Source organism: Arachis ipaensis, chromosome B10 (assembly GCF_000816755.2).
Source record: "Arachis ipaensis cultivar K30076 chromosome B10, Araip1.1, whole genome shotgun sequence".
NCBI lineage: Eukaryota > Viridiplantae > Streptophyta > Magnoliopsida > Fabales > Fabaceae > Arachis > Arachis ipaensis.
The window spans coordinates 36,539,624-36,548,466 of record NC_029794.2 but is presented as its reverse complement, the minus strand read 5'-3'; the positions used below and the strand labels follow the sequence as shown (position 1 = coordinate 36,548,466).

General features: G+C 40.4%; 1 long non-coding RNA gene across 1 annotated transcript in view; it reads left to right on the top strand.

Annotated features, from left to right (window-relative positions):
• The window catches only part of LOC107622312, a 16,004-nt gene that overhangs the window by 6,147 nt on the left and 1,014 nt on the right, over nucleotides 1-8,843 (top strand). The window contains exon 2 of the long non-coding RNA XR_001616175.2: nucleotides 2,437-2,441. This is a non-coding gene — a long non-coding RNA (uncharacterized LOC107622312). The remainder of the gene's footprint in view (nucleotides 1-2,436; nucleotides 2,442-8,843) is intronic.

The following is an 8,843-nucleotide window of genomic DNA, read 5'->3' as shown; positions in this document are numbered from 1 at the left end:
ATTCTCAAGGAGTCATATATATATAGCCAAGCCTTAGATAGTGATAAAGTGCCTTTACAATTGAGATGGGAGAGAAAAAACATTTTATAAACTTGCAAGACAATTAATAATTTCAGCAGAGATATATGTTAATGAGCTATTGAACCCTCACTGGATTTTGTGTTTACTCTCTAGTCACTCAGTGTTTATTGGGTTAATCACTCTATTCTTCTTTTTATTCTTACTTTCTATAACTTTGTTCTTCATCTAACCAATCAACCATTATAGAATATAGACATACCAAAAATCATGAGGTCTTTAGTTAAGGTTGTAATGGGGCCAAGGTAAAGGTAAGGGTATATGTATAAGGCTAAGTGAGCTAATAAGTGAATCCTTAATTAGTCTAAGATCTCACCTAACATACATACTTTGTAAAGCAAAGCTTCTTTACCTATTCTCCCATATTTTTTCCACTTTTGATGTTATATGCTCATACTTTAACTTTTGTCCCATGTGCATTTATTTTGCATTTGGGGAATCCTTTTGTGTCCCCTTTATTCAACTATTGAAAAATAACACTTTTTTTTAATGCACATGGTAATTCAATTATTTTGATTTCACATGAGCATGCTTTCCAAAAATTTTTATTTTGAATTATTTTATTCTTTGCAACTTTTCTACCTTTTTGTTTTTATCATCCATGTTCCCAATAGGTTTTTCCACATTTAAACCATACATACTTCCTATCTTAAGCTAACCAAGGATTCAACTTGGGATTTTTATTTTGTTTTTCTGCTTAAGGCTAGTAATGTGGTTTATAGAATAAAAGGGGATTTAAAGGCTCAAGGGGGCTAACAAGGGTGATGTAAAAGGTAAGCTATTTTGGAATAAGTGAGCTAAAAAATCAAACAATGGCCTCAATCACTCTCTTGGTATGTAGTTATATTCTATAATCGGACATATAGATTAAAACAAAGTAAAGAACATCAGAATAAAAAAGAAGGGCGGAATACATAGGAATAAAATATTATGGTTTGAATGTAACCATACAATTAAGCTCAAAACTCATAGGCTGTGTGTTCTCTAGCTCAAAAATCATTTATCAGTTATGTATGTCATGCAGTTTCAGTTAAAAATTCCCATTATTCTCAATGTAAAACTTAAGGTGGCTTTAAAGTTCTAGTGTTTCTCATTGATGAAATGTTGTTAACTAACTAACATGTAATGCTATATATACAGGTGTGTGGATTGTTTCTATTATGTTCAAGTCCCTAGTTTACTTTCCTTTTTATATTTTTCTATTTAAACTAAGCTATCTTATGCTAAAAAGGGTAAACTATGCTAATTAATCTACAATTTCTATAACTAATAAGTTAGAATTGCAACTAAAACTAAATGGCTAAAATATGAACTAAAGTGCAACATAGAATAAATACATAAAAATAGCAATATATATAAGTACTGAAAAAATAGAAATTAAAATAAAAATAAAAATACAGAAAAGTAGCAAAATAAATAAAAAGAGTATGTAGTGGTTCACCAAAAAAATACGCTAGAGATGGCGACCTCCCCACACTTAAAATGAAGCATCGTCCCTGATGCTCACTCAAGCAGGGTGTGAAGGGGTGTCATCACTGGAAGGACGGGTAGCTGGGGTCTCTGTGGTGGCGGTCGGAGGATCAGCCTGCTGCAGAGGAGGTGCTGACTGAATAGGGATCTCGGGGTTTACAGCCTGAATCTGAGGCAGAGCCTCCTGATGTGATGCAGCCTGCTCTATGCCTGCCTGTGCAGCCTCGCTCTGGGGATGCGTCTCTGCCTCGTGATCATCCGCCTCCTCCTCAGATGCCTCGGATGGTGTGTCAGGCTCGAAGGGGATGTCGCCAGAGCGTATCATCAGCTTCAGGTGCTCATAGCGTTGCTTGTTGCGACGCTCCATCTGGTCAAGCCGTCGAAACAGACGGTGCACTAGATGATAGATGGGCTCTGAGGCATGTGGAGGTACAGTGGTGGTGGCAGGGGTAGCTGTAGAAGAAGAGAGGCCGGCAGATGGTGTGGTTGTCTCAGCAGTAGCAGTGAGGAATGGAGGTCTGTAGCCCAAAGCCAGAAAGTTCCTGCTGTGAGGGATAATCTTCTTGCATTCTACAGCAGGTGGCTTTTCATCAGCATCCTCCCAAGGCACGTCAGCTCGACGGCCTAGCTGTGTAACCAGATAAGGAAAGGGAAGAGTGCCTCGGACGTGGACCCTGGCCATGTGGTACCGGATAAAGCGTGACAGGTACAGGTCCTTACCCTCCATCACACACCATAGGAGGGTGATCATAGCGATTGGTATCTCAGTCTCGTGAGTACTCGGCATGATAAAATTGCTAAGTATCTGATGCCATAGCCGAGCCTCATCATTCAGGTAAATCCGCTTGATTCCCTTTGGCATGGTGGTGTTCTGACCCATAATCCAAGGAACGGTCGGGTCAAGGGCTATCCAGGCCTTGACTGCATCCCAATCAAACTTCATGAAGCGCATATCTTCCTCAGCTTTCTGATAACCATCCAACTGATCCGTTTTACGCAGAAGCTTCAAGACATCTTCAATGGCCTCTTCGGTGACCAGAATCTGCTTTCCTATAAGGTTCACTGCATCTAGGGAGGTTTTGAAGTAATTACAGTAGAATTCCCTAACCCAAGATGCATTGACCTCAGTCAGGTTTCTCTCCAGGAAGAACCAGCCTTTTTGTTTGATCGGGTCAGAGATGTATTGCTGGAGTTCTTCTGGGATCTTCAAAGTTCTCTCCAGGTATAGGTTCCTGGAGTTTGCAAACACCGGATACTTCAGCTCACAGTATCGGTTTGCAAATTTCACTGGATCAGTAGCAGGGATTAGCTGGTCGGCCTTCTCCTGCGAGGTAAAATTTTTCTCCCGCAAGGAGTCATCGTGCATAATATCCATAATGGACATGGAGGATTCTCCTCTTTTCCGTTTGCCAGTAGTAGCCTTTCCTTTTCCTTTTCTCTGGCTGGCAGATATCCTAAAAAATAGAAAACCAGGATATAGTGAAAACAAGAAAACAAATAGGCAAATAATCAAAAGAAACACAAAGTGGCAAAGGAGCAAAAGGATAAGGAAAATGAGTTAAGTAAATGTGCATTAAGGATTGTATAGGAGTTAAAAGTCCGAAAAGGGGAATTCATAATCCAAAATGTAATTGAATTCATGTTAAATAGAAAAATTAACATCATGCCATGGTTAGAATGTTAAAAGAAAGTGAAAGAAAATCAGAAGAGAAGTTTTGAAAGGTTAGGTTGGTTAGAATTGAAAAAGAGTTTAGGAAGTTAACGTTAGTGAGTTAGTGATGAGCGGATAATTTATACGCTTTTTGGCATTGTTTTTAGTATATTTTTAGTAGAATCTAGTTACTTTTAGGGATGTTTTTAATAGATTTTATGTTAAATTCACATTTCTGGACTTTACTATGAGTTTGTGTGTTTTTCTGTGATTTCAGGTATTTTCTGGCTGAAATTGAGGGACTTGAGCAAAAATCAGATTCAGAGGTTGAAGAAGGACTGCTGATGCTGTTGGATTCTGACCTCCCTGCACGCAAAGTGGATTTTCTGGAGCTACAGAACTCGAAATGGCGCGCTTCTAATTGCGTTAGAAAGTAGACATCCAGGGCTTTCCTGCAATATATAATAGTCCATACTTTGGCTAAGAATAGATGACGTAAACTGGCGTTCAACACCAGCTCTCTGCCCAAATCTGGCGTCCAGCGCCAGAAAAGGATCCAAAACCAGAGTTGAACGCCCAAACTGGCACAAATACTGGCGTTCAACTCCACAAATGGCCTCTGCACGTGCAACACTTAAAGCCCAGCCCAAGCACACACCAAATGGGCCCCGGAAGTGGATTTATGCATCAATTACTTACTTATGTAAACCCTAGTGACTAGTTTATTATAAATAGGACCTCTTACTATTGTATTTGACATCTTTGGATTACCTTATGATCCTTTGATCACGTTTTCGGGGCTGGCCATCTCGGCCATGCCTGGACCTTTCACTTATGTATTTTCAACGGTAGAGTTTCTACACTCCATAGATTAAGGTGTGGAGCTCTGCTGTTCCTCAAAGATTAATGCAAAGTACTACTGTTTTCTATTCAATTCATCTTGTTTCGCTTCTAAGATATCCATTCGCACCCAAGAACGTGATGAAGGTGATGATTATGTGTGACGCTCATCACCATCTCCCCTATGAACACGTGCCTGACAAACACTTCCGTTCTACATGAAATAAGCTAGAATGAATATCTCTTAGATCTCTTAACCGGAATCTTCGTGGCGTAAGCTAGAATGATGGCGGCATTCAAGAGAATCCAGAAAGTTTAAACCTTGTCTGTGGTATTCCGAGTAGGATTCAATGATTGAATGACTGTGACGAGCTTCAAACTCGCGAATGCTGGGCGTTAGTGACAGACGCAAAAGGAGGGTGAATCCTATTCCAGCATGATCGGGAACCGACAGATGAATAGCCGTGCCGTGACAGCGTGCGTGAGCATATTATTCACTGAGAGGAGGGGATGTAGCCACTGACAACGGTGATGCCCTTGCATAAAGCCAGCCATGGAAAGGAGTAAGACTGATTGGATGAAGATAGCAGGAAAGCAGAGGTTCAGAGGAACGAAAGCATCTCCATTCGCTTATCTGAAATTCCTACCAATGAATTACATAAGTATTTCTATCCCTATTTTATTATATTAAATTCGAAAACACCATTATCACTTTATATCTGCCTGACTGAGATTTACAAGGTGACCATAGCTTGCTTCATACCGACAATCTCCGTGGGATTCGACCCTTACTCACGTAAGGTATTACTTGGACGACCCAATGCACTTGCTGGTTAGTTGTATCGAAGTTGTGACAAATTATGAATGTGTAATCACGATTACGCGTACCAAGTGGCTCACGTACCAGGAATAGTTTGAGCCTGGACATCACAATTTCGTGCACCAAGTTTTTGGCGCCGTTGCCGGGGATTGTTTGAGTTTGGACAACTAACGGTTCATCTTGTTGCTCAGATTAGGTAATTTTCTTTTTATTTTATTTTCAAAAATTTTTGAAAAATATTTCTAAAATTTTCTCATCTGTTTTCGAAAAAAATAAAAATTTTTTCAAAAAATAAAAATTTTTTCAAAAAAAAAAAATTTTTTTTTTTATTCAGAATTTTTAAGAATGAATTCCAGTGTTTCATGAAGCATGTGAAGCATGGCTGGCTGTAAAGCCATGTCTAATTCTTTTGGATAGAGCATGTTAGGCTTGTCATGTCTGAATTACACTCATATTTTGATTAAAGCTGGAAACACCTATAACTCAACATGGAGAAATCATCCAAATTTCTCATGGAAGGATCAAAAGCCCCAACAAGGCTTTAATAATGATGGAAGAAACAGGTTTAGCAATAGCAAGCCTTTTCCATCATCAACTCAGCAACAGACAGAAAACTCTGAACAAAATACTTCTAATTTAGCAAATCTAGTCTCTGATCTATCTAAGGCCACTGTAAGTTTCATGAATAAAACAAGGTCTTCCATTAGAAATCTGGAAGCACAAGTGGGCCAGCTGAGTAAAAGGATCACTGAAATCCCTCCTAGTACTCTCCCAAGCAATACAGAAGAGAATCCAAAAGGAGAGTGCAAGGCCATTGACATAAGCACCATCGCCGAACCTGTGAGGAGAGGAGAGGACGTGAATCCCAAGGAGGAAGACCTCCTGGGACGTCCAGTAGTCAATAAGGAGCTTCCCTCTGAGGAACCAAAGGACTCTGAGGCTCATCTAGAGACCATAGAGATTCCATTGAACCTCCTTATACCCTTCATGAGCTCTGATGAGTATTCCTCTTCTGGAGAGAATGATGATGTTACTGAAGAGCAAACTGCCAAGTTTCTTGGTGCAATCATGAAGCTGAATGCCAAATTATTTGGCATTGATACTTGGGAAGTTGAACCTCCCTTGTTCATCAATGAACTAAGTGATCTGGATCAACTGACATTGCCTCAGAAGAGACAGGATCCTGGAAAGTTCATAATACCCTGTACCATAGGCACCATGATCTTTAAGGCTTTGTGTGACCTTAGTTCAGGAATAAACCTCATGCCCCTCTCTGTAATAGAGAAACTGGGAATCTATGGGGTGCAAGCTACTAAAATCTCATTAGAGATGGCAGACAGCTCTAGAAAACAGGCTTATGAACAAGTAGAGGACGTATTAGTAAAGGTTGAAGGCCTTTACATCCCTGCTGATTTCATAGTTCTGGATACTGGAAAGGAAAAGGATGAATCCATCATCCTAGGAAGACCTTTCCTGGCCACAGCAAGAGCTGTGATTGATGTTGACAGAGGTGAAATAGTCCTTCAATATATTGAGGACTCCCTTGTGTTTAAAACTCAAGGATCTCCTTCTGCAACCATGGAGAGGAAGCAGAAAAAGCTTCTCTCAAGGCAGAGTCAACCAAAGCCCCCACAGTCAAACTCTAAGTTTGGTGTTGGGAGGCCACAACCAAACTCTAAGTTTGGTGTTGAACTCCCATATCCAAACTCTAAGTTTGGTGTTAGAGAGTCTCAACAAAGCTCTGCACATCTGTGAGGCTCATTGAGAGCCCACTGTCAAGCTATTGACAGAACGCCCAGAGTTGTGTGCAAAGGCATTTTACATGCCTAATGGGTGCAGGGATATAAATCCTTGACACCTCAGGATCTGTGGACACCACAGGATCATCTCAGGATCTGTGGACCTCACAGGATCCCCACTTTACCTCCTCATAATCCTAGTTTTTATTTCCACATCTTCTTCTTCATCTATTCCTTCTTCTTTTGCTCGAGGGCAAGCAACATTCTAAGTTTGGTGTGGTAAAAAGCATAGCTTTTTTTGTTTTTCTCCATAATCATTGATAGCACCTAAGGCCAGAGAGGCCTCTAGAAAGAGGAAAGGGAAGACAAAAGCTTCCATCAAGGGTCTATAGCTCAGTGGTAGAACATTTGACTGCAAATCAAGAGATCCCTGAGATACCTCAGGGGATACATTTTCTTCCACACAATTATTGGAAGCAACTAAGGGTGGAACATCAAGAGCACTCCATCATCCTTCATGAAATCAGAGAAGATCTAAAAGCAATGAAGGAGGAGCAGCAAAGACAAGGAAGAGACATAGAAGAGCTCAAGGACATGACTAAGGTGGACTCATTCCTTGTTCTTACTTTCTCTATTTTTCATTTTCTATGTTATGTGCTTATCTATGTTTGTGTCTTCATTACATGATCATTAGTAGTTAGTAACTTTGTCTTAAAGTTTTGAATGTCCTATGAATCCATCACCTCTCTTAAATGAAAAATGTTTTAATTCAAAAGAACAAGAAGTACATGAGTTTCGAATTTATCCTTGAACTTAGTTTAATTATATTGATGTGGTGACAACGCTTGTAAGACTGATTGGATGAAGATAGCAGGAAAGCAGAGGTTCAGAGGAACGAAAGCATCTCCATTCGCTTATCTGAAATTCCTACCAATGAATTACATAAGTATTTCTATCCCTATTTTATTATATTAAATTCGAAAACACCATTATCACTTTATATCTGCCTGACTGAGATTTACAAGGTAACCATAGCTTGCTTCATACCGACAATCTCCGTGGGATTCGACCCTTACTCACGTAAGGTATTACTTGGACGACCCAGTGCACTTGCTGGTTAGTTGTATCGAAGTTGTGACAAATTATGAATGTGTAATCACGATTACGCATACCAAGTTGCTCACGTACCAGGAATAGTTTGAGCCTGGACATCACAATTTCGTGCACCAGTTAGTAAAAAGTGGGTTAAAGTAAGTGGCATAATAAAAATATTCCAAGTAACAAGTATTCACAGTTAGAAGCTATAAGTAACTCATATCCAAATAAGGAAAACAGGTTGATGATGATTCAAATAGATATAGAAATAGCAAAAATTGGAATCAAACATCAAAAATGCAAATTATGAACCAAGAAATCAAAAAGAATAAGAAAGCTTGCCCTGGCATTCATGAATTGTTTTGGTTAAATCTAAGGAAAGCACAGTTGAAAATGCCAAAATCAAGACATAAATGGAAACATTTTACAGAGATTTGGGCAGTATTCCGGCTAAAATTGGATTATCCCAGAAAATAAATAGCAACAGAATAGTTCATATGAATCAAAAATAAAGCTGCAATTACATATAGGGAATAAGAATCATGAAAAATCAGAGTAAAGAGCAGCATGAAACAAGAAATTACAGCATATGAACAAAACTAACATCACAGCAACAGCAGAATTGCGAAAATAATGAAATAAGAAACACGAACAGTGCAATTAAATAGGCCTAAATCCACTAACCACATCCTAGGCTACCTAACAACCTAAAATCCATTACAACATGCATATCTAACTAGCCTAATGACGAACATAAACAGAAAAATATGAATTAACTACAAAGGATAGAAGGGTGGCGTTCGTCGGAACCTGGTAGGCGTAAGAAAGAGAGTGGGGTAGAGAGGTGGCTGGGGATGACGGCGGTGGCGTCCGGCACGGCAGAAGAGGGTGGCGCGGCGGCGGTGGCTGCTGTTCGGAGGAAGGGAGGGAAAGGTAGGGGTAATGGGGGTAGGGGGTAATAGGGGAAGGAAGGGGGGCTGTGGTTGGTGCTGGGCAGTGGTGACGGGGCGGCGGCGGTGGGTGGTGGTTGCGCGGCGTGGGCAGTGGCGGTTAGAGGGGAAGAAGAAGAAAGAAGAAGAGAGAAGGGAGAAGGAGGAAGGGGGTTGGGTGGCGGCGGGGTCTGGGTGGTCGGCGGCGTCTGGCGGTGGCG